We start from the raw sequence: 26,374 nt of genomic DNA, 5'->3' as shown, positions 1-26,374 counted from the left end.
GCTGAACGCTAGCGATTGCTGAATCGCAATTAGCGGCGATTCCTCGACGTTCGCGGCCGCGATTTTGCTATGCTATGCACTGCATAGCAAAATCGCGGCAAAAGTCGCTCCGCGGCGCGATCGCGATCAAGTAAAAAACGAATCGCGGTAGTGGAAATGACCTACCGCGATTCCTATGTTAAAAAGCAAACCGTAGCGATTGTAAAATCGCTAGCGGTTTGCGTTTTTGCGATTCAGCCAGCGCAAACGCGCTGGTGGAAAAGGGCCCTAAGTGGCACCGTTTTGTTCTTGACAGGGAAGATGTCATTGAGTAGCTGAATAAGTCATATACATGACTTTTGAAGTACCTGATCAGGATTCTATTTTTCAGCCACTTCCTGTAGATCAGATTTCTATAGCTATAGGCTGTAGTCTTCTCATTTATTTCAGTCAGTGTCCGCCCATTTGCTATCTGAACAGCAAGATGGTACAAGCAGACTTTCTGCAAAAAGGATTTAAAAACAATGATACTGGTCAGCCGTCTTGCTCACTACACAGTTTTTTGGCAGTTGGACAGAGCAACTGCCATTCACTAAATGCTTTTGAAAATAAATCCCTAAGAATCCCCCATTAAGGGATGGACTAGTCCAAAACCTGTCGCTTCTGTCAGATTTCTACTACCTACTGTAAGTGACAGCAACATAGGAGAAAAGTAATTTATGGCTCATTTTACTCTGGAAAAAAATGTACTTCTTATTTATATATGTTTGCACATTTTTGAATTTTACAATTTTTCACCAAGAAGCAAGAGGGATATGGAGGCTGACATATTTATTGGAGGCTACACTCGGGGTAGCCACCGCAGAGGATTGCATGGCCCTGGGAGGGATTTTTCTAATAAAACTTGTTGTAATAGTTGTAGCTAGCACTAGGCTAGCTACCTGTGTTCCCAAAGTCCCTCCGGTCCCCTCCGATCGTCCCCGATCACCGCCGGTATCCGTACCCCCCCAGGTATCCCGCGATGGCGCAGCCTCCCAATCCGCTCCAGGCTTCGCTATGGGGAGAATCGGGACTGCGCATGATGTCATAACGTCATGCCATAGCGACGACTGAAGCTGATTGCGGAGGCTGCGGCTCTCGCGGGATCGCAGCTGGGTAAATATAAGCGGCGGCGATCGGGGGATCAGAGAGGTGTGGGGGACTTGGGGGACACTCTTAGCTAGCCTAGTGCTAGCTACAACTATTACAAGTTTTATTACAAAAATCCCTCAGCAACACAGCCAGGCAATGTGCATGGTTTAAAGTGGACCTGAACTCATGCAAAGAACAACAGCCTTAGAGAAATGCACCCTGTATGTATTTAGAGAGTTTAGCCTGTCTAATTCTCCCTCATCTGTGACTAATCACAACTGTAATTTGATGTCTCAGCTGAGTCAGCTGACTGCCTCAGCAGAGCAGCTAATTTATAAACACAGGACGATAACCTTATGTCTGCTTCCATGAAAGCAGGCTGTAGACACACTGCATATTTATTGCAGGCTTTGTATCAGCTATAACAAAGAAATGTTTTTCTTTAAAGGTTGTTATGTTGTATTTTTGTTGATCCTTGCCATGCTCTCCAATGAGTTGCATTTTTGTTAATAAAGCATGACAGGTGTTACAGGTCCATCTACCTCTTCTCATGTTATCATGCTGGCTTCTGTATAGCTGCAGAGGATGGTTGGTGATCCGGTGAGGGAGTGCAGGTTGTTACAAAAATTCAGTCTAGTATTATTTCATTTTAATATACAGACTCTAGGGATAATACTGCAAAAGAAACAGATATCCATATAAAATCTGCCATCTGTATTCCCTTTAAAAGAGTTGACTGGCAGTCAGATTGTTTTTTTTTTTTTCAAACCATAACACAAGTGAAAATAAACCTGTATACAGCAAATAAACTCCATCCATAGCTAAATAAGTGTATATATAATATATACAAATGGGTATAAACATGCAAGTCAGTAACAAGAGTAAAGTCCCGTACACATGCTACAGTGAGCTTGATTGAGGCAGCCATTCGATGCTTTCTCAGCTGAGAATTGAGCATTTGTATAGGCGTCCCATGATGTTGCTTAGCGATCCAAGTGACACAGATAAATGAGTGACAGATGAGCCCATTGTTGTTGCATTTACCCCTCTGTCTAAAAGCTGCTTGATCATCCCCAAACCCCCCATGCAACAATACTCTATTCTTGGCCTAAACTTAACATATTTGAATAGCACTTGCTCCCCACAGTGTCAACCTAACCATTAAGCCATATTGATTATGGGTGGCACTGATTGTATATGCATATGCACATTAAGCCAGAATGAAAACCAATGACAAAGCCGAGAGAACAACTACAATACCAAATTAGAAAGCTAGATAGATGTAAGAATCTAGCAAAGATTATACTAAGCTAGAAATGGTAGCAAGCATTCTCAACATACAAAGGTCTGAGGTAACCAAAGCCCTGGCAACTTCCTACAAAGATGGAGTCGATAAGTAGGTGGTCCACAAGTTCATGATTGATATCTAAAGATAATCCTGGGTGCCATGTGCTAGTGGTCAATAGAAGCATAAAAAAGTCCTGGTATGGGCTACCGCTCATCGCTTGGAACAGGGAGTTGCAGATTTATTAGAGAAAGCTGTACAGAGTTAAGAAGCGGGCACAGATTATTCAAAGACAGGAATGGTAGCAAGCATTCTCAACAAACAGAGGTCTGAGGTAACTGAAGCCCTGGCAATTTTCTACAAAGATGGAGTTGTGAAGTAGGCAGTCCACAAATTCAAGATTGATGTCTGAAATAATAATGGGTGCCATATGCTTGTGGTCAATAGAAGCATGAAAAAGTCCTTGTATGGGATACCGCTCACCGGTTGGAACAGGGAGTTAGAGATTGATTAGAGGGCACAGAGTACCACCAACAGGCCAAACGGGGTACTGCAGGACTCCCAATAGTAAGAAAGCCCCAAATCATACAGTAAATTACCAGTCATTAAATAGAACCTGTACTGAGTAAAAATATTTAAAATAAACATATGAGGTAACTTCAAATGAACATTGCATAGTTACCTCGCCATCAGTTTCTCTCAGAAGCCCACCATTTTCTTCTGACAATGATCCCTTTCAGTTCTGACAAAATTTTGTCAGATCTGAAATATATCAGTTGCTGTCAGTAAAATATCAGTTGCTGTCAGTTATAGCTGAGAGGAAAACTGAAGTACCAGGTAATGTCCATGTTTCCCTATGGCTCAAGTGGGCGATGATACAGTTTAACTGTGTGCTGACCAGGAAGCTGTTATGGGTAATGGCCATTTTCAAAATGGAGGACGGAAAATTCCCTTGATCACAGTGAACAAACAGGATGCGGGACAGGAGAAAGACACTGAGGAGTAGACTACATGGAAGGCAAGTATGACTTGTGTATGCTTATTTTGACTTTTCATTTTCAGTTCAGGTTTTCTTTAAACACTGAATAAATACCCCCAGCAGTTGAAAATAATTTTCAAATGCAGCATCTTTCAGTACAAATGATCTCCACTGTTGAATACTGGTGTGTTGCTTATATTCACTTTGAATAGCAGGGATAAGCATGTGTACTTGGCTTCACATCTGTTCAGAAGATATGAAAGATATGTTCGGGAAAACATGTTTTCTCACAATGTAACCAAAGCAAATATGTTTCAAACAATTCAAAGTTGGATACAAGAAACAAAGCAGGAAACATGGACAGCCATACTTTTCAAATCAGATTACTAGTCGTCACTCTCTTGCTCTGTAGGTTCAGTGCTAGCCTCAGCCAGATCCAAATACTTCTTGTGACCTTGGCATTGTTTCCTTCGTATAGTCTTATATTTAATTTGTGTAGAATTTTTAAGATGGAATTTTTCCAAAAATGTGACTTTTCACAAAGGATTAATGATTTACCTCTTTTTGCGGAGTGGTATCTTCACATTTAAAACATTAATCTTTTTAAGGCAGTATTGTTTACGATAAATACTATGAAATGCTGTATGTTCGTGTAGAATTCTTAGTGGGATTAGATGGACAGAAAAGCACCATGGACCTTTAGATTCCATTGACCTTGGCTGGGGGAGGGATGCATGCTGAAAAATGTGCCTGTGGGCTTTCTGTTCACTCTTTAATTTTCTTTTTACAGTTTACAGTCAACATGTAGTCATATAGCTAGACTTCAAGAGCTCTAGTTGTTTGCCTTAGTTTTACTATAACTAGTGCTGATGATTGTAGCAGTGTTAGTGGACTTGTAGCCTGAAAAGCAAGATATTGTATCTGATGCTCTTTATTTGCACTAAAAGTAGTTTCTTGGCGGATTCGTTTTCAGAGTTCAATTTCCCTTCATCAGACACACAGTCGTATTGACAAAACTTTCATACTTTTCATGGAACAACAAAAGGGCAAGACTTAAACATTGTTTTAACCACTTCAGTACCACAGGTTTTTTTTCCCCTTCAAAACCAGAGCAATTTTCACATCATGCTCCTCCCACTTATTCACCAATAACTTTATCACTACTTATCACACTTAAATGATTTATATATTATTTTTTGTGGAACAAACCAGGCTTTCTTTGGGCAGAATTTTTTTTGCTAAGAATTATTTTATGTTATATGCATTTTGCAGGAAAGAAGAAAAAAAAATCACCATTTCTCAGGTTTCAGCCATTGTAGTTTAACATTAAAATGTGCTATTGATGTTGTAACAGACACATTTTATTTGCCCATTTGTCCTGGTTATTACAACATTTAAATTGTGTCCCTAGTACAATGTATGACGATACTTTATTTGGAACTAAAGGTGTTTTTTTTTTTTTTAATACTAGAATAATGGTTTCAAGCCTTTATTTACAAAAGCAATAGTAGTATATCCTCATGACATATATATTAAAAGTACCTAAGGTAACTTTTTATGTAATATTTATTTTTTTGTTTTTTATTAATGATGTAATTTTTTTCTTAACAAGTGTTTTGATTTTGCAACTATGGGGTAGGGGTGGAACGAGTCAAAAAATAATAAAAATGTATTTCATTTTTCTATGTGAAAGTGTAATCTTGTATTCGGGTGTAGTTTTACTTTTTGGCCACAAGATGGTGCTACACTAACTCCGTGTTCTATAATACAATACAATAACATTTCTATAGCGCTTTTCTCCAATAGGACTCAAAGCGCTTTGTGGTTCTATAAATAGAAGACAGAACCAAGTGTTTACACATGCTGTTTACGTCAAGTTTTTTTTTTTTTTTTTTAAATCCGAGCTTGTGCTGCTCCCGGAAGCTCTGATTCATCACAAGCACGGTGATTGGGTGTGAGAACAGTTGTGGGACAGGTTTGTGGTGAATATGAACGGAAGAGATGCGACGATTGTGAGCTGTAGCAGTAAGTAAACAGTATGCATATCTATGCCCCTGAGCCTGAAGTGAAGTATATAGGGGCATACATATGCATAGCAAGGGTGCGGAAATGGTTAATTAACCCTAATTGGGTGGGTGGACTGACATTACCGTCGGTACAGTACTACTATCTGGCTGCTCAACTACAGCAAACAGCGGTGTGGTTCACCACAGGAACACCGAGGCTAGGGCTGAACGATTTTCGGTTTTAAACCGAAAATCATGATTAAGGTTAAGACGATCTTGAGATCGTCAGAACTTCGGTTTTGTTGCGGTTTTCTCTGCCGCTGGTACATGCTCTGCCTATGTAAATAAAACAGAGACATTCCCCTGTAGCTGCTGGAGAGGAGGCCAGTGAGTGGTTAACAAATCAGACCATGCCCCCTCCCTCTCCGGGTGACAGTCAGGCTGGTGAAAGGGGCAGATACGGGAAGTACGGCTGGTCCCACCCCTGCCCCCGGAAGATGAAAAGAGCCGGAGACGCGCTGCCCGGGAGAGCCATTAATGCAGCAATTAACTAACACTTCTGTAGCTCTCTACCTGGCGGGGGACAGTCTGCAACAACTGTTACTGCGGTCCCCTCTCCTTCTGCCCCGTGTGTGCTGCTGGCTGGGGGGTGACAGTGACTGACACTGAATACATCACCTCGCTGCAGCTGCTGGCTGGACAGCTTCTAGCAATCACACACCTATTACACTCATCATCTCCCCTGAGCACTGATAAGTTACATGGGGAGTCACTGCTGTCATGTCACACAGTACTGAGCAGTGTATAGATAGGAAGTCAGCTAGATATATGTAGAGGTAGGGCAATGTGATTATATATTCCCCTACATAATTCTAGCTGACTTCCTATCTATACACTGCTCACTGTGTGACATGATAGCAGTGACTCCCCATGTAACTTATCAGTGCTCAGGGGAGATGAGTGTAATAGCTGTGTGATTGCTAGAAGCTGTCCAGCCAGCAGCTGCAGCGAGGTGACGTTTTCAGTGTCAGTCACTGTCACCCCCCAGCCAGCAGCACACATGGGACAGGCAGAGAGGGGACTGCAGTTATAGTAGTTGCAGACTGTCCCCCGCCAGGTAGAGAGCGACTGGATGGTCAGAGCGATCTCATCCATCGTTGTGTAGCAAAAATCGTGTACAGAATCGAAATCGCAATTTCTGTCAAAAATCGTGCAATTCAATCTTTTCCTAAAATTGTTCAGGCCTAACCGAGGCATTAGGATATAGTTTGGACCCCTGCAGAGAAAATGTGTCACTAGACCTGCATAGGCAGCGTACCCCCCTCCCCCCCTCTAAACTACCTCAAACAATACTATCACAAGCTTAACTTGTCTGGAGGAGGGTATGTCGCCTGTACAACCTAAGTAGCTATGAACCTCACACCCCATTGTGGTACAATACCTTGTTGAGTTTAAAACCATACCTGATGCACATTTCTGGCAGGCCAGCTCAATCTTCTTTTTTTAGGCCAAATAGTGAGTGTGGAACTATTCTCCCCTTTGATGCAGTTGCAGAGCAGTTCCCAGCCCCCAAGCCTCATTGCTTTTGCTATCTTAAAATAATGCATGTCTTTTGCAGACAAAATAGCACTGGATTGGTACTGACCGCCCCCCCCCCCCCCCCCCACTCAATACTTTCCCTGCTTGACCAAGGTCCTAGGAAACATCTGATCTCTATACAGAAATGATTACCTCTAGTGCCCTTGCATGAACTCAATATGAACAAACTCAATATGTTAAAAACAAATGGGTAATACTGGACTTGGACATTGATGATGAGGATTGGGAGGACGCGTTGGACTCGGTGAGACGGGTGTCACTTAGGGATTGGGCTACGCGACTGTACATACTATATCAGGCCTATCTCACTCCGTTCAGAGTATTTAAATATAAGCCTGACGCGAGCAAGAATTGTCCAAAGTGCGGTCGTCGTGTACCCTCCTTCTTTCACTTAATGTGGCAATGTCCCCCAGTTGCTGCTTTTCAAAGGCAAGTGGTCAGTTTCCTAGACAATATGATATGCTTTCCTTGTATCCCTCTCTGTGTCTTTTGCACATTATACGGGATGAAGGTATACACTCCAGCACCAAGATATTTATGCACAAAAATATTTTTGCAGTGGAACAGGAAAGGAAGGAAGAAGCATGGTAGTCACGTGAACGCGGTGTGAGATGCGATGTGGGATGGATTAAATAAGATAGCTTCTGGGTAAGTTTACCCTCCCCCCCCCCCACCTCGTCCGCCACATCAGCTGCACCAATTATCTGTATGAAATCCGAATGAAACTCATTAGGACTTCATCCGGAGCTCATCACTGCTAGTCTATGCCACTTTAAGTCAATAAAAATGTGAGCTGTTGCTTAATGAATACCAATTAATAGCATATTCAAGTATATTACTTTATAGTAAAATGGGGTTACATTATTCAGGATACCTACTTTTACTGTAAGTTCCTGTTTTCAACATCAGAAACTCTTCCGATATCTATATATGGCTGTATATTGGTATGTTTCCCATCTTTCCAAGTGATGCTTAGCCTAGGCTGTTTAGCTATATAGAATTCTCCTCCCAGAGCATTCTGGGAGACCAGACATTATTTTCACTGACTTTGAAATCTCCAGAAATAAGCATTCTGCAGTGCTGCCAATACACTGGCCTATCAAAAGGGTGTGAGGATGCAGCACTTTTTCATACAAAAAAAGCCCTCCTTCTCTTAGGCAGCAGCTAGCACCATCTTGAGGATGTCTTAAAGATTGCAGCCTAGTATTACTGAATACAGGTAGAGGAATTTATAAATAACTTTCACGTAATAAAGTGGAAAGGCATACTAACTCACATTTCAGTTCCATATCTAGACTGTTCTGTATCAACTGCAGTGTATTATTATTATTATTTCTGCTTGAAAATGTAGCTTCTATACTATTTCCTCTCCATTCCTAATTTGACAATTGTTCCCTGTAATCTTGTTGTCTGATTTACTAAAGCTGCAATGAGCAGTGATCCTTTGTAATTTGCTGTAATTGTGGAAATATCTTGTTTGCATACATTAGGGCAGTGTTCCCCAACCCTGTCCTCAGGGCCCACCAACAGTGCATGTTTTGTAGAAATCCACAGAGGTAGTTAATCAGCTCTTGTGTAACACTAATTACCTCACTTGTGCTTGTTTGTGGTTTTCTGCAAAACATGTACTGTTGGTGGGCCCCTGAGGACAGGGTTGGGGAACTCTGCATTAGGGGACAAAGTGCACCATGTGATCAGACAGTATGAATTTGCAAATCCTTCAGCAGCCAGCATTACTGTATATACTCAAAATAAAGTCAACTCCTTAAAAAGAATCTGTACTCTAAAATTCTTACAATAAAAAGCATACCATTCTATTAATTATGTTCTCCTGTGCCCCTCTGTGCTGTTTCTGCCACTCCCTGCTGCAATCCTGGCTTGTAATTGCCAGTTTTAGGCAGTGTTTACAAACAAAAGACATGGCTGCTAACCAGCTTGTGATAGGCTGAGAGGAGCTCAGTCTGTGACTCACACAGAGCCTGCAGGGGGCATGTAGAGGGTGTGTATAGCTTCTGCCTATCACAAGCAGAGCAGCACAATCCTGCCTGACTGCCTGAGCCGACAAAGCTGGCAAAGGAAAGAACATTCGATTATATAACAGAGATAATGCATCCACTGTGCAGCTAGGATAGGCTGCAGTAAGACAGACCACATTAGAACAGGTATAGGAACTTATAGGATAGAAGAAATAAGGCTGAAAATTTTGTTACAGAGTCTCTTTAACCCTGGAAAATGTGTAGCGTCAGCACGGTGGCGTAGTGGTTAGCACTCTCGCCTTGCAACGCTGGGTCCCCGATTCGGATAACAGCCAGGTCAACATCTGCAAGGAATTTGTATGTTCTCCCCGTGTCTGTGTGGGTTTCCCAAAAACATACAGATAAGTTAATTGGCTTCCCCCTAAATTGGCCCTAGACTGCGATTATATGCACTACACAATATATACATAGACCTATGACTAGATTGTGAGCCCCTCTGAGGGACAGTTAGCGACAAGACAATATACTCTGTACAGCGCTGCGTAATATGTCGACGCTATATAAATACTTAAATAAAATTAATTAAATAATAGGGTAAAATCCAAGAGACCATTATAGCTCTGAGCCTCCGTAACTACTAACCTGTTCCCCAACAAAAACATGTTGCCATGTCTCCCAGCAAGTATCAATATACCCCCCTCCCCCAGTATTGTCCTGTCCCCTGCAAGTATACCTATTTTTCATAAGTATTTCCATACGCCTCTATAATTATTACCATTTCCCTCTTGTACTGTCATGTTTTTCCTTATTGCCATGTCTCGCCAGTTTAGCCATGCCCTTTTCCCCATTATTACGATGTTCCCAAGTGTACATTTGTCCCTCACCCTTAGGCTAGGTTCACAGTGCCAACGCACACCTCGCATTGCTACACAACGCAGATACAAGGCAAGTGGCAAGTAATGTGGTTTGCGGTGGCATGTAATGTAACGGAGGCATAAGAATAACAATTGCATCATAGGTGTGCAACGTTTGTGTCGCACATTTAAGAGTATAAAGCTCCGCCTTTTTTTAAAACCGATGTGCGCATGTGCAATGGCTATAACGTAGTGCGACACCGTGCAGAAAAATTCAAACATGCAAGCATTACCATAGACAAATATTGAATGTGTCAACAAATATATTTGAATAAATGCAAAGCAAGATCTGCGTTATTTTTACATACTCCATTGACATGCATCGCATGTACTGTGAACGTCACATTTACTTTTCAATGCCGTGCGGTATTATCAGTTAAACTCTGTTATGATGCAACGTAACTGAGCACTGTGAACGTAGCTTTAGGCCCGGTTCACACTTGCGTTCCAGGTCCGGTTTCCTCAGACCCGGAACGCACCGTATACTGTACAAACGAACCCGGATGTGAATGGATACAATGTTATTCAATGTATCCATTCACACCCGTCCGTCTGTCATAATCCGGATCCGAATCTGGTCTGCGGTCCAGGCGGCATTCAGGATTTTTCCAACATGCAGAATTTTTCCTGAACGCAGGCTCCGGCCACCGCACCTGACCCGGAACCTGACCATTTTCCCCGCACCATAGGAAGTGATAAGAAACAGAAGTTTCTCATCACACTGGCAATAGGAACAGGTGCTTACGGCACCCGTCCTTTGCCACATGGGGGTTCCAGGCATGGACAGAAGGGGGAGGGGGGGAGGACGGCAGCGCTGACAGGACAACAGCCCAGGTATGTTCATTATTGTATTGTGGGCTGTTGTCCTGTACTGTGTGCACTGTGTGCGCTGTCGTCGCATACCCCCCCCCCCCCCCCCCGACTCCCCCCATGCCTGTCTGTGCTGCCGCGCCTGTTTAAAGTACAGTATCGGCAATCCGGAAGTGTTACTTTCCGGATGCCGAACTGATACTTTGACTGCACCCTGGTCGGATCCTAAGGGATCCGTACGGCCCCAGTACGGGACCCGGACCCCGGACGTACGGCCCGGTTTCACACAAAATGCAAGTGTGAACCGGGCCTTAGGCTTTTACTTCTAAAAGTCGTTTTTCATATTATTTGTTGTTGTGGATAGGTGAGGCAGGTAATTTGGGCACCTTGTGGCTCCTGGTAATTTGTGCTCCGCCATAGACCGCAAAGTAATTGTGGCTTCAGTGGTGAGCCGTATATGATTTGGGCACCAGATATAGCCAGATCACAAATTTACGTTAGGAAGGGATGGGTAGTGTCAGGCAGCTTTGTCTAGGAATGTCCTCTCTGTTGTATCGGCTATCTCTGGAGTGAAAGGCCATCAGGTGACATTGGGTCCCGGCTGGACCTAGAGCTCTGGGATATTTGTGAAGATGGGGTAGAGTTTACAGTAAGGTTAATTTTGGGAGTAGCTGGAGGAGGATTAATGTTAGGAGGAGGTAGAATCCTTAGTAGAATATTGGCAGAATTTTGGGTGGTGCAATTTATCCTCATGACTTCTAATGATTTGATGTTTATTGAGATGGTCCCTGAGATTCAAATAATTCTGGCTTGCATGCAAATTTTATGCAGTATGGAGAATTGTTTCAAGTCGGGCTCACACTGTTGAGATGAAAAACTGATACGTGGAACGTTAACGTGTGGTCAATGTGACGTGCCGTTTGATACGTCCCCAAACTTGCTGTCCCTTTAGCGGAACAGGCCGAACTGATCCGTTTTAACAGAGCAATGTGAACAGATCCTATTTATTGACATTGGATCTGTTGGCATCCGGTCCGGTTTCCTGCTAAACGGACCATTTTTTAAGGTGAGTATGCCCTTCCTGTAGATTTTGATTAACCCAGTTCCAAGTTGCATGCATTTTGCATTAAATTTGCATGGATGCAGGAATTCTATGCATCTAATTACCATCGCTATTGGATTATCCGATTGCAACGCCAAAAAAAAAACAGATACCTGTGCTAATAGGCGGTAATAGGATGCATGTGTGCTAATGAGAGCCTAAAAGAGGCTCTCTAGTGCTCATTTCCTGTAGGAGAAATGCGTATTACGTGTAGGTGTCCTGAAAAAATGTGCTCGGTACATATAGTCCAAAAAAACACCAAACAGTTAAAAAAATGTGCATTGCCTTAGAATTACATGACTTCTGGGCCATATGTCACCACGTATGCTGGCTCCTAACACGTGGATGCTCCAGTGTTGCCCACACGTCAGATTGAGGACTACCAGGCACATCGCACCGCGCCAGGTATCAAAAGCCCCATGGACTTTCCTTGGTTTAGCGTTACCCTGCATCAAAACAGGGTAACACAATGCACCATTGTGAAAGGGACCTGAGGATCAGTACTGTCTATTCTCTCAGGAGAACGTAATATTCATTGTTTTAGTGTTACCCTGCTTCAAAACAGGGTACCACAATGCACTATTGTGAAAGGGAGCCTGAGAATCAGTAATGTCCATTCCCTCAGGAGAACGTCATTATCTTTGTTAGCACAACAGCTGTAGGTATAGACTGAGGCCAAGACACAACATTTTCTCGGACATAAAGAGCAATATGAACTAACATTTTAAATCAGACTTTGGCTCATATGCAATTAACTTTTTCTCCTAGGAGATCATTTTTAATCTTCTATTTAAAGTAACTTTTCAGCACTTAGCAATTGAAATAGTACCAACAAGTAAGTGCAAACTTACTATTTATATTATGTTGTGTATGTTCTTGCTTGCTGGTGGTTTAATAGTGATTTTATTGACATTAAAATATAACCTTGCAGAAAACTCAGGAGAAAAAGGGAATTGCATATTGGCCTATTAGTGAGGGAAAAGTTGTTTGAAAATACACTGCAATAACTGATGTAACTTAAGGGATATTTTTTTGTGTAATGGTTCAGGGAATTCTTAAAATTCAGAAATTTAAAACAACTGTCTACTATACATAGAGTTCACTTAGTACCATTGACAGATACTGTGATTGCAGTGCTTCTGTTTAGAGGGAGAGATTATATAGAGACTATGGCAGATAGTAATCGAGTGTACTTGACCATAGATGGATTGTGCATGCACAGTTCATTAAGACTCCTAAATGCGCATGTGTAAAATGCTCTCGGCTATGGGAGTCTGATCAAGGAGGTGCGAGGGGGAACGGGAGGACAGTGAGGTTCCTACAAGACTACAGGGGGCAGAAAGAAGCTTCAGGTAAGTAATAGCAAATTGTTTAATTCCACCTTGGATGTCCTTTAAAGTTGAATTATCACAAATACCTTCTGTTTTAAGAAGGCAAAATTATATTCAGCATTGCTTTTAGTAAGGGGGCTTTTCAGACTCTCTTAGCCCCATATAGTCTCCAAGTGGATTTGGTTCACCATGAGCTATTTGGGTATTTACTAGGAACAAACAACTGCTTGCTTCATGTATCATTCATGTGGGTCAACGCAAGGTAGCAGTGAGATGATAGCATGACTGTGACCATCCAATCAAAGAAGTGCAAATCGATCATTTGATTTGTGAATTCTCTTACTGTAGAAATTCTACTGGAAGACTTCAATTCTCTTGAAACTAGTTTAATTATGGAGACCTAGAACCACCTGTGTAATGTAAATGTAACAGGGTACCCTGTATGACTATGGTATTCATATGAGAGTTGAAAATTGTATTTGCGTGAAAGCAGATAAATTGAAAAAGGCAAAAGGTTACATTTGCTTAACATTTATGTATTAGTTTAAAGTGGATGTGAATATGTTAAGCAGCTTCTTCAGTCTATTTGGGACAATAGTGAAGGACTCTTGACCCTACACCCACTGCTGCTATAACAATATAGTTTGTTTTCATGCTGGGTCACTGAGCAAAATGAATATTTTCCCCTGTAGTCTTCTCCATACATAGCTGTGGCGTCTGTGTGACTTTTACTGTATACTTTTGTAGAAATGTTTTTCTTCAAATCCTAAGTATTAGCAAACTCCTTTTCTAGGTTTTTTTTCCCCTAATCTTTCTAAGCAATGTGTATTTTGTAATGTAATGCCTGGGAACATGTTTTATTAATCATAGAAACAATGCATTGCAGATAAGCTATGGTGATGGCCTGATCTAATCTGGAAGTAACTAAAAAATGTTGGATAACAGCAAAGCCTTGCTCATATTCTCATAAAGCCAGTTAAATAACATATTGATGTTTGTAGCCCTTGGTTCTGTACAGCTAATAGCTTAAATCATGTCCGTTTTTTTTTCATTTCTTTGTGTATCCCCATTGAGGATATTTTTCCTCACTTTGTGCATGCATTGACATTGCCCCTGGGATAGGATAGGAATAGATGGAAACAACATCTCAGCAGTGACAAAAACAGGAAAAAAAGCCACACAGTCTTTCATATACTACTTCACTACAGTTTTGAATTATTTCCACTGTCCCCACTGGAGACAGACCACACTTCCTGTTCTTACTGATCTTATCACTGAGACAATAAAGTTGAGTATACACCTTTGACTGATGCCACCCTTCGGGGATCAGGACCCGTTCCCTTGGGTAACATCACAGGGCTGATGCTGCGCGGGTGTCAGTTGTGTAGCTGACGATGTGCTGTGTTGCTATGTGGGGAGGCGTGTGGATGAATGAACAACGTGTGTGTGGTGGTGAAGCAGTGTGCACGATGGAGTTGGCCAGTCTCGGCCAAGTTGATCCATCTGGTGTATCACTTGCAGAGCGGCAGTCGGGGGCCACTGTACACATGCATGATTATCGTCTGAGGCGGTTGTTATTGGTGGTTGTCATTAATCATGCGTGTGTATGGGCATTTAGTATAAAGCTTTGTACCAAGAATCCAGACAGCAGTAAAAACCTGCCACATTATTATCCTTTACCTCACTGTCCAGCATTAATATATATGTCGCTCTGTGATGTGCCACTTTGATGTGTTTCTCTAGGGGAAAAAAACACCTGTAGAGAGAAAACCATACACTTAACTCCCAGAAAGACTCTGTCCTCTGCTTTACTCCTTAACTTTGCAGGTCTTTTCCCCCCTGTACAGTTGTAAATGTTCAATGAGTGTCTAAGTCCTTCACTGTTCATCTACCCAGAGGAAAGTGGGTTGTGGTCATGTAAACCTACTCAGCTTACCTTCCCACAGTAACTGTTACTGGAGAGAGCAGAATATGTTGGCCAGGAAATGTCTGAGGGATATTCGCCACTGTCATGAAGGGGAGAAGAAACCTATAAAGTCTAGAAGATGAGGATGGGGACCAGTGGAAGCCTTACCTAGGAGGATGAGTATGTTGGTTTCTGCTTATGGATCAATATTGGTACCCATGCCCAAAATACTGCTTTAAAGCTCTGTAATAACATTGCATCTGGCATCTAGGCTCGTAGTCCTAATTACTGCAGAAACCTGATTTGTGTGTGTTACACAAATTGATTATGAAGCAATAAATGCTCCATCCATGAAGAAGGCTGTAAAACGCACTGACCGTTCTTCCGCTACTGGCTAAAAACAACACAAGTTGAAATATAGGCTGTATTCCAAACTCCTTTATGGGTGACATCATTTGGAACTAAGAATTTCTTCATTTGCTTGAAAAGCATCAATGGATTTCACATCCTGCTCCACAATACTGAAGCGTTCATGGTCCTTAGCCACTCTCAATACACATATCAGGCATTAGCTTTCAGTTACCATCTGTAGACTGCTCTTCATTGTACAACTATAGTACTCTTTGTTATTGTGTTTGCAGGGCACAAATCATCCCTTTTTAACCTTGGAGGTCTGTCCTAATAAATAGAGACAAATAGGTTGGCTGGTGTGAGGTCACAGTTATGTGAAGTAGATTCAAACCGTGGAATTCTGAGCTTTGTGAGGAATAATATGCGTCTTAAAAGAACGGGTCTGAACGCTTGTATTTGTTCTAAGCTGGGGGCTACCTTAATTGGAATGAAATATATTGTTTGATCAAGGAACTGCTATGCTTTTCTACAGAGCTTGTGAGGTGCCTAAAACCTGAAAAAGTAACATCTATAGAAATGTACGGTGAGGTTACATACCAATATACAACAATATATACGGTAGATACAGGAAGTGCTTCTGATACTGAAACCAACATACGGTAATTGGTGTAAATTCAGGAATGCCGAATAATGTTTTGCATTCTACTATATGTTGTTACGTTGTCTCTTTAATAAATATTCGTATATAGTATTCAAAGATATCACAGTAGCAAGTGTTGTACAACAATTTCAGAGCCATTTACAGTAAATCTGGCACAGACAAGCTTTTGTACTTATTTGCATTTCCACTCTAGACCTGCTTTTTGCTGTAGTTGGGATGTTTCTGTCTTTAAAAATGTCTTTTGCGTTTCAGGGTTAAAGGGAACCTGGCATGAGAGGGATATGGAGGCTGCCAAATGTATTTACTTTTTTAACAATACCAGTTCCCTGTTTATCCTGCTGATCCTTTGCCTCTAATACTTTTAGCCATAGGCCCTGAACAAGCATGCAGCACATCAGGTGTTTCTGACATTCTTGTCAGATCTGACAAGTTTAGCTACATGCTTATTTCAGGTGTGTGATTCAGACACTACTGCAGCCAGAATGATCAGCAGGATGCCAGGCAACTGGTATTGTTTTAAAATGAAATAAATATGGCAGTCACCATTATGCTAATGGCTTCAGGTACCCTTTAAGATACAGAACCGTCAAAGCAAAAACTTCTACAGAATATTTTTCCACTGATATATTTCCAGCATCAATAGTAGCGCTGCAACTGCTGGAATACAGAGCAGAACAAATCTGTATGCAACAAACTTGGCTGCTAGAAACTTTGATGTGCTGATGCTAACATCCATTGGTGGGGCTGGTTAGCATGTTTACTGAATAAAGATAGCTAATACTTGGTTGCAGGCATCATCTTTCCAGTGCCTTTGTCATATTGGGTGTTCTCAGTGATCAATAGGTTGTCCAGGGTGTAAGATAAATATGAAGTAGTGTAAGAGATAAAGAATATAGTATAGTAGGAGCATGACTGATGTGCATGGTTGTGAGTTTACATGGCCACATATGCTACAAAATACACATGAGGCAGTCATATGTGGATGTCAGGTTAAACTGCTTTATTGGTGCCATGTTGCAAGAGCTCAGCGGCCTTTTCCTCAAGAATCTCTTAAATTACCGAGTGATTGAATTTCATTCCACTTTTGCTTTTTAAGTAAGCTTCGGGAGATCTCAGTTATCTTAATGGGAACAATATGAGTTAGCTGCCTTCCCTGGTCACTAACCTTTTTTTCCTTTATGCTTTAATATGCTGTTATAATGGATTCGGAGCACTGATAATACGGCCAGCATGCAGTAGGCTTTGCAAGTGTTGTCTGCATATGGGTGTGTACATTTCCCTAAACTCTTATAAACCGTTGTGATAAGTGATACTCGTTGGTCTGTAGAAGGAACTGTAATCCTTTTTTGTAAGAAGTGGAAGGGTTAAACACATCAAGCGGTAACCAAACTCACTTGAGCTCATAAAATGAATGCCCTACCATGTATGTTAGAGGATATATATGTGATATCCGAGCCCTAGCACCAAGCTATACTGTGTGAGCATGCAGAGGAAAGTTGGTATTTGCAACATCCTGCTCACTGTCAGTGACTATATCAATTGGTTTTCATATAATAAGGCTGTTTTGGGGTGCTAATTTTATACTTGTATTTCTACTTTTTTTTGTTTGTGGTCTTTACACTGAAGTGTGTAGCAGAGTGGTCTGCTGATTTAAAGGATTAAGCTTCCATTTTTTTTTTTCAGTAACTTGGATACAGGTGTTCTCTTTATTTCACTTTACCCATACTGAAAAACATTAAATAATATGCATGTTGCAAAAAATGGGTTTACAGTATGTGTGTGATCTCGGGTCAGAGTTGTAAGTCCATCTTTGTGTGCCAGGGGGTGGTGTGACTTTGTTCTGTCCAGTGTGTGAATAACGGCTCCATTTACAATACCAGTGTTCTCCCCAGGAAATTTTTCCAGCCGGGTGGCATGAAATAGTAGCTGGGTGGCATGAAAAAGTAGCCAAATGGGGCGAGATGAGAATGCAGGGCCAGTGCTTCTGTGAGCAACTCTGCTTACAGCATAGGAGGAGGTGAGCCGATGACAGCCGGGTGGTCACCAAAACTAGCCGGGTGGAGCACCCGGCTAAAAGAGCCTGGGGAGAACACTGAATACAGTATGATGGCTCTGTCCTAACAAGCAGGTGGCTGGGGCAAGCCTTTTGACATGGTTATTTGGTCATGTTAATGGGCACTTTTGTGAGATCTCTGTATTAAACATTGTTTGTAAACAGTAGATAAAGTGGTTGAAGCACACTAATCTTTAAAACTGGGCTGCATCTAATCAGTTAAGGTGGCCATACATCTGATAACTTCGCAGCTGATCGACCACCCGATTCAATAATTATTGAGTTGGATGAAAATTGGTGCCACCAAGAGCATGCCCGATCAACAATTTGACCAATTTCAGCCGTCAATTGGTTTAATGTAGTGAATGGATGTGCTGTGAAATCTCTGGCCAACATGCTCAATTTGGTGCCCGGTGGTAATGGTGTACAAACATCTTGGAAGATGAACACAATGGAAACATCCAGCCTTTGTCCCTCCTACATGTTGTATGTGCCCCTGGTGCACTTGCATTTACACTTTACTTGTCATGCTGTCCCCCAAGTGTCTGCCGTTGTCTGATGTCATACATGCGCCTCAGGTGTTATAATGCTTGTAGCCACGTGGAGTGCCAATGCGGAAATTCAGTGCGGACACAGCGGAGGATATTCTGGGGATGGGGTGACCGATAATGTACAAATGCACAGGCTGGGGGGGGGGGGGGGGTACACATAAAACATTACTAAAAATAATTTTTAAGTTCTTCAAAAAAATTTCAAGGGTAGACAAGAGGCGGGAAAGAAATGACAGTCACAGAATACAAAGAAATTGAAGGGATTCATGTGTAATCCCAGAAAGTTCAGGTAGAACAAAATCTGATAATCCTAATTGCTCCTTACTAGATGAAGGCCTGGTTTCTCCTTTAAATATCCCTGTCTGTGGACCACCTTCCTTCAGTCTCAATACTTCAATCTCCTTCGGAGTCTTCACCCTTTGTGGTGCATCCTCGCTCAGCCACGGGAAGACCAGTACTTTGTCCCAGCACTCGGTTACACCCAGGCCTTTAATTGCGCAAAAAATTGAGACTGAGGCCGGGAAGGCAAAAGTACCACCAGAACCACACTAAGAACACAGGTAGAGAAGTATACAGTCCGACAACAGAAATTCAGAGGTGTAGTAAAAATTTGTATGAAAATCTTATGCAATAAGTGTCCAAGGGTCATACACGGCAGATCAGAATATATCACTGTACAAAAGGTTAACGCAAAAGCAAAGTCAGGTTCAATTCCAATGTTGGTCCAGGCAGCAATCCACAGTCCAATGGTCAGGCAAGGGTGTACATGAGAAATCTGCAGTTTAATCACACCCAGCAGAATACCCCAACTTAACGTTATCACAAGCAAGAGCACACTGACAGGGATACACCTTCATAAGAACAGCAACCAATCATATGACCATGTGCATGAGCAGCCCATAAGCTGCTGAACAGCAGAATGGCCATTGGTCACTCTGATTCATTAATGAATCCAAGGTTGCTAGTGCCTGTGCCCGAGTAGAATGGACACATAGCCAGTATGTGCAATTGTGCTCATGCCTAGAGGGACACTGGGGATTCCACGTGTTTGGGATGGAACCCGGCCACGCTGCCAAGACCCAAAAACTGAGGACTGCAGCCGACTCTTGGAAGAGCTGGCCAGATTTGGCAACGCCTTAATGACAGTTTTTTTCTGCTTAAACAGTTTTAACCAGCAAAGGGACTGTTCTGCATGATAAGAAAATTTTTAAATCCTATGTAATAACAGCAGTTTAGCGTGTATTTCTAGAGCTGCACTACAGTTAAGAAAAGTGCAAATCCATACCTAAACTGTTGCTGATTAAGAAGTGCTTAATAGCAGTTCTACAGATAGTGCAGGAGGTGCTCCTCCCCCTGCTGAATTCCTCAGTCAGAGCCTGCCAGCATCAATACAGCAGATGTATTGGTTACCTCAGCAACAGCAATTTCCCTCACACACTGCGCTAGCTGAGAGATCTTCCTAACGCCTTCTATTTTACAACAATTTTAGACGGAAACTGCACTATCTAGTAATTTCTTACGATGTCTCAGACCTTTTTGCACACTACATGTGGTTCTAATTTTTTTTATTTATTTTTATACATTGGATTGTATAAAAAAAAAAATCAGAATCTCATGTAGTGTGCCAGACGCCTGAGACAGTTCTGCATGGAATACTAAAAACCAACCAATATTTTGTCTTAGACACTGTTGATAAATGTCCCCCACTGTCCTTCGATATTTACCTTAGGGTTTGGATGGCCTTCTCTAAATTTAATATGGATAATGTGTTTATTGAGGAATTAAACATTCCTAACATTTTTTATTTCATTTAGTGAGGTTAGAGTGAGTCAGCTATCCACAATAAGAAGGGGTCTTCTTGGGATTTTAAAATGTAGTATTCTCTGTATGTTTGAACCTTTGCAGGATTCTTCTCTCAAGAGCCGAACACAATACCTGTTTTCTAATAGCAGTCAACTTCAAGACGCATTGGAGAGATTTAGACCCTTATTTCGCATTCTTATATGTAGATTATGATTGATAGAATTATGTTTAAACTCCATCCGTAGTTTCTTCCTAAGGCAGTGTTTTCCTTTCATACAGAACAACAGATAGTGTTCCTGTCTTTTTTGTAATACTCCAACTAGTGCAGGTTAGGAACAATTTGGGAGTTGCATTCTTAAACTAAAGATTGGAAAATAGACAATATTCTACCATAAAATTCCAGGGATCCTTGAAAGGACTAAATGCATCAAAAGCTACTTTAAGTAGCTGGTTAAATCAATTAATTATTGATTAGCGTATGTGAAATCAGATTTTGAACCACCATAACATTTTAGAGCCTCTTCCTGGGTGGAAAGAGATATTGCCTCAGTTTCCCAAATCTGTAACAAAGCCACAAAGGCATTATTCTCAATTGTCATCAAACACTATCTATTGGAGACCTGGTCAAAGCAAGATCTGGCCTATGAATGCTTTGTGTTGTCCAATGTGGTCCTAACCTGATAGAAAGGTAACCTGTGAGATCTCCAGTGACCCTGTTTTGGAGTTTGTAAGTACTCTTACCAGTAATAGGATTTCTATATATTTCTCCAAACAGGTTTATAATTCTCGCCCATAGTGGTAAATGTATTTTATTACAAGTGATCTGGTTTTTTTTTAAAGGTTTTCTGTGCTTCGTATAGCCCTTTTTAGGTAGGTAAAGCTTCTCTCCAGTGGCCCTGCTATGGAGAAGTACATGGAAATCCCATTACCAGTATGAACAGGAGTTCATAGTAACAGGAATATTCCTTCTTTCAACAAGAGTATCCCCTTCATCAGAGTCTGTACAACCAAATTCAGCTTGAGTCTTTAAGTTCAGGATCTGAAGAAGGAATACTCCTAAATTGATAGTTGATAGTGCAAATAAAGAGTATTACTCTGTGCTCAGGTTCTTTTTGCATGTATTTTAAGTAACAAATGAGTATCATACGCCAGACAGGCATTTGACAATAGCATTGAAGACAATTGTTTGTGGCCACTTCATTTGACAGTCTAGCTATTAACCTCAAACAGACGTTGAAGTTTGGCTCAGCTCAGTGTTAATGTTTCAGGGTTCTTTCACATTAAGATGTTGCGTTTGATGCAACGTTAAGGTCTTATAATGTGCTTCTAACGCAACGCATGTTAGCTTTGAAGTTGGACGTTAAATTGCACTGCGTTACGCGTCTCGTGATGCACACTTTTTGACGCATACGGATCGAACGAAAACGGCGCATGCGGCACATTTAAAAAAACAAACAAACATTACTGAGCATGTGCAAACAGTCTAACGCAGCCAAATATGAGTATACTGCACAGCACGCTGCACTTTCATTTAACGTGCAGCGTTATACTCCAACGCAACGTGGGCACTGTGAACAGCCCATTGATTTTACATTACTGTGAGTTGGGCTGCGTTACAGGCTGCTGTAACGTGCGGCTGTAATGTCGCACTGTGAAAGCAGCCTTACAGTCTGTTTTGTGTTGGCTTAAATCCAGCATGTATTGTATTGATTGGTACAGGTGGATAAATATTTTCCCTTGATTCAGACGTATGGTATAAACTCTTTTTATGTTGTTTTTATGTGCTTTAAATACCATACTGTAACATGTCATAACAAAAATGTGTAATAACTTTGTTTCCATGTATGAAAGTTTGCAGCCCAAAAATTTGTAAGTAGGAGAGTATCTGTAAACCTCCTAACTATAGCTAGTTTTTAAATTATATTAGCAATAGTCTTTTTTTAATTGTATTTTAAAACTACATTTCACAAGTGTTTTTTAGGGTAAAGCAGACCCAAACCAAACATTTTTTTTAATTCAAAATATTTAGTTGCACCACTCTGACACATGCAAAGATAAATAAACACTTCTTTAAGCCTATGAGCATTTCAGTGCATGCTTTTCACCCTTCTCTTTTCATAACTAGAGTTATACAGGTGGCAGCCATTAGCAATTCCTCCTTTACCAGACACCACCTACTCCACCAGTTTGCCGGATTCTGTCCCGGCAATATGAAAGGAAGGGAGGGGTTCCTCCAATAAATGTAAAATATTTTATACTTGTCATCATGCAGCTGAAAAAAGGCTGCTATTTATTATTATAATTTAGAAAATAGATTTTATTTCTGAAATCTTGTATTTTTAATTTGGGTCCACTTTAAGTAATCATCTTGTATCTAAAATGCAGTATCAATCTTCCTGTTACTCCGATGTTATGACCTCTTTCTAGAAAACCATTATTTTCCTGTAATGAAGCTAGGCTTTGTCCGGCGACAGAGAGTGATGATAACTGGCGCTGTGAACAGCTCGAGGCTTCTGTCCAGCCACTCTGCGTGTGCCTAGATACATCACAAGCCAGATTCCAGCCCCTTTCACTCTAGAGTGAGATATATGATTATTCTCATAAACCGGATAAGACTGAAGAGTTTGGTTTCACAGTTAAGTATAGATATATAACTCTTGAAACTGAGAAATTTTATTCCTGTGCTGTGAAGCCTACTTTTACTGGAGTCTAAGTATAAACCTGCAGTAAGGATATCACTTGCCCTTTTCCCTTTTTGCTTATATACATTTTATAGCCGTAGCGCAGCAGGACTATAAGCATAGGTATGAAAAATGCAAAGAATATTGTGTATTGCACATCTGTATGGTTTTTATATCTTAAATACTTTTCTGCTTCCTTGGCTGTTTCTTCCCCAGCAAATAGTAGCCTGCAAGACCCCACCACCTCCTCCCTGTGCTGAAAGAGATTAACTCTTTCTTCCCTGTTGGGTGTCAAGCATTCAACTTCTCCCTCACCCTCCACAGTGTGGTTATAGAAAACACATATATCTCTCATTAGGCCTGAAAGATAAATCGAATTTAAACCGAAATGGCAATCAGCAAGATCTCAATTTCAGAATCGTCAAAATGGCAATTTCTGCAATTACATCATTTCCGCATGGGGGAAGTTTGGAGAAGCTACTTCAAACTTCCCCCAAGTCCTGTCGCATGCAGCTTTGCACATACCTTCCACACCCAATCCCAGTCCAACATTGTCTGTCCCCTATCAGTTCTTGTGCACGGCATACTTCCTGGTTCCTGTATGTCACATGGCATACAGGAAGTATGCCATGCATCTGAGCTTGCAGGAGGAGAAGTGGATAGATGGGCATCGCTGGACTCGTACTGGCAGGTATGTCCAGCACTGCTGCAGCATGGGGCAAAGAGAGAGACAGAGCAAGCACATAGAGACACAGAGGTGAGTGCAGAGAGACACAGAGGGGGCACAGAGAGAAACAGACAAAGGGGGCACAAAGACAAAGGGGACAGAGAGAGAGGGGCACAGAGGGAAAACAAAGGTTGAAGGAAATCGTGAATTGAATCAAAATCGTGATTTCGGACAGAAATAGCTTAATTCAATTGTTTCCTAAAATCGTTCAGGCCTATCTCTCATCACCCTATGCTTCCTAAAATAAGCGATCATTTCTCACCCTGCCCTTTTATAATTTTTTTTTTAAATGTATTTAATAATTTTTTTATTTTTTTCATTATGCCCTTTTATAAGCTTTTTTTTTTATAAAGAAACTGGGGAGGGTGGTGGAAGGGTTACTTACTTTTTTTAGTAAGCGCTTACGCACTGGGGAGGAACACAGAGATATGACTTTAGTCAGTTATGTTGCAGTGGGGTTACAAAAAGTTTAACTCTCAGAAGAGGAAGGAAGTCGGTGGGGTCAGGTGATCTATGCACACAAGGGAGACTGGCTACTGCCTATTTCCTGCTTCTTTCTGATTACCTCATGTGGGTGATGATGGAATTGGAAAATTGCCCAGTAGTTTCTCCAAAAAACGGAGTCAGCAGAGCTATCAGCCATCTATGTTAAAATGACCCTACTTTCATGTGGGAGACTAAAGATGGTGAATCCACCACCTGTCAGCTGCTCACTTGCACTGGCCAGGTGTGTCCTAGTCCTCAGCTTGAGCTGTGCAGCGGTGTTTGTCACACAAAGGCCTCAATTCACGGAGCATTATCAAACGTTTATCAAACACTTAATCAAACGTTTGATAATTTACCTCATGGGTAAAATCTCATTTTAAATTCACTAAGGTGTTATATATTTATCGAATGTTTTACCAATAAAACGTTCAACAAATATATAACACCTTAGTGAATTCAAAATGAGATTTTACCCATGAGGTAAATTATCAAACGTTTGATAAAGTGTTTGATAAACGTTTGATAATGCTCCGTGAATTGAGGCCAAAGTCAGATCTAAGTGTGGGTGTGACTGCATTGAGATGCCACATGATGTTTTGTGTTTTTGCTGACAGGATAACTGCACTCCATGTCAAGCTCTGACACCCTTGGGGTTACAAATGCTCCTGGAAGGTGCTTGGTGTCCAGTAGGTGGGAGGGTGAACTTCCTGACAAGTGTATTCAGCCTCCTGTGTGAAAGAAGTCACAGAGGAAAAGTGAAGCTGCCATATTTATTTCATTTTAAAGGAGTACTATCGATTGAAACAACTTTTTTTTTTTAATACTCTATATTAGTGTACACATTACCACTAGTGCTAGGGGCACTTTATTTATTCACCCAGGTCTCTCTCACTATCCCTGCTTAAAAATTCATTTCTCACACAGCTCATAGTAGTTTGAGTCACCCTGAGCTGCTTGGTTACTCTGTCACACAGCTCACAAATATATTTTACTGTGTCACTCACAGCATGCAGCAGACATGAGGAGAAATAGGCTGATCTGAGGTGGTAACAGGTAACTAAATGAGCTGGAATATTGCTGGAATATAACTAGCTATACCAGGAGTCTGTGTTTACACTCAGACTGGCTGCCTGCTTGAGGCGATTCACTCCAGGCTGCATCCACTTTACAAGCTGCTGAGAGGGGCAGACCACTGTCTACAATTAGTATTATTAGTATCTTTATCAGTAAAGAGAAGCAAAGATAATAAACACACATTGCTAGAATCTTTAACCCCTTACCACCATATCAACAAGATTCTTTCAGCAAGGTGATAATTAAACTATAAACTGAGGAGTTGATAGCATCTCCCCTTTGCAGAGACATGGTCTAGCCCTCTGGGAGCTCAGTATTAGATACATTTGTATCCAACACTGACGCCAAAACTGACGGAGGATTTTACAGCTGAGAGGAACAGCTGTGTGAGGAATCAAATTGCTCCTAGTACTTGCCCTAATGTGTGCTACAACATACAGCATTTAAAAATAAATGCATACATCGATAGTATTCCTTTAAACACTGACATTTGCAATGCTTTCATGCTTAAGTTGTACCGCTAAAAACGAGTTTTACAGATGGTTTTGTGCAGCGGTTTTGTAATGATTGTTGCACAGGCACACTGATCAGCTCCTGGCTGAGCAGTGTGTTCTGTTATATGATGATGGGAGGGAGAAAATGCACAAGCTGCTTAATGTTGTGAAAAAAATTCCTTTGAAGTTTCTACAATGAATAGCAGGCATAGTGGGACACTAATCTGACCACTGGACACACTACTGTGGAGGCCAGCAACATATGCGAACACGAGTACGTGAATTAGAGTTTCTACTGAGGAAACACTCATGTATTTACTTTAGCGACAACAAGGATGTAGATTTGTAGCTCTGCGTGAAGTCTGTCCACGCTAACCAAATGCTTGTTTCAGGTGTGTGATTTAGACACGGCTGAAACCAGAAAGAAAAGCAGGCATTGTGTAAAAAGAAATGATAAATGGCAACCCCCATATCC

General features: G+C 41.4%; 1 protein-coding gene across 9 annotated transcripts in view; it reads left to right on the top strand.

Annotated features, from left to right (window-relative positions):
- THSD4 (thrombospondin type 1 domain containing 4) overlaps positions 1 to 26,374 on the top strand; it is an 827,407-nt gene that overhangs the window by 44,715 nt on the left and 756,318 nt on the right. The window contains exon 1 of one of the 9 annotated variants that reach the window (XM_068275541.1): positions 613 to 665. The exons of 7 other annotated variants lie outside the window; for them this stretch is intronic. The gene's annotated coding sequence lies outside the window, so the exon portion shown is untranslated. Of the gene's footprint in view, positions 1 to 612; positions 666 to 7,604; positions 7,628 to 26,374 lie in introns of those variants that run through there. One more of the 9 variants, XM_068275539.1, reaches the window with a different exon arrangement.

This window comes from Hyperolius riggenbachi, chromosome 3 (assembly GCF_040937935.1).
Source record: "Hyperolius riggenbachi isolate aHypRig1 chromosome 3, aHypRig1.pri, whole genome shotgun sequence".
Taxonomy (NCBI): domain Eukaryota; kingdom Metazoa; phylum Chordata; class Amphibia; order Anura; family Hyperoliidae; genus Hyperolius; species Hyperolius riggenbachi.
Note: the sequence above shows the minus strand (reverse complement) of the source record. Positions and strands in the feature narration are given on the sequence as shown.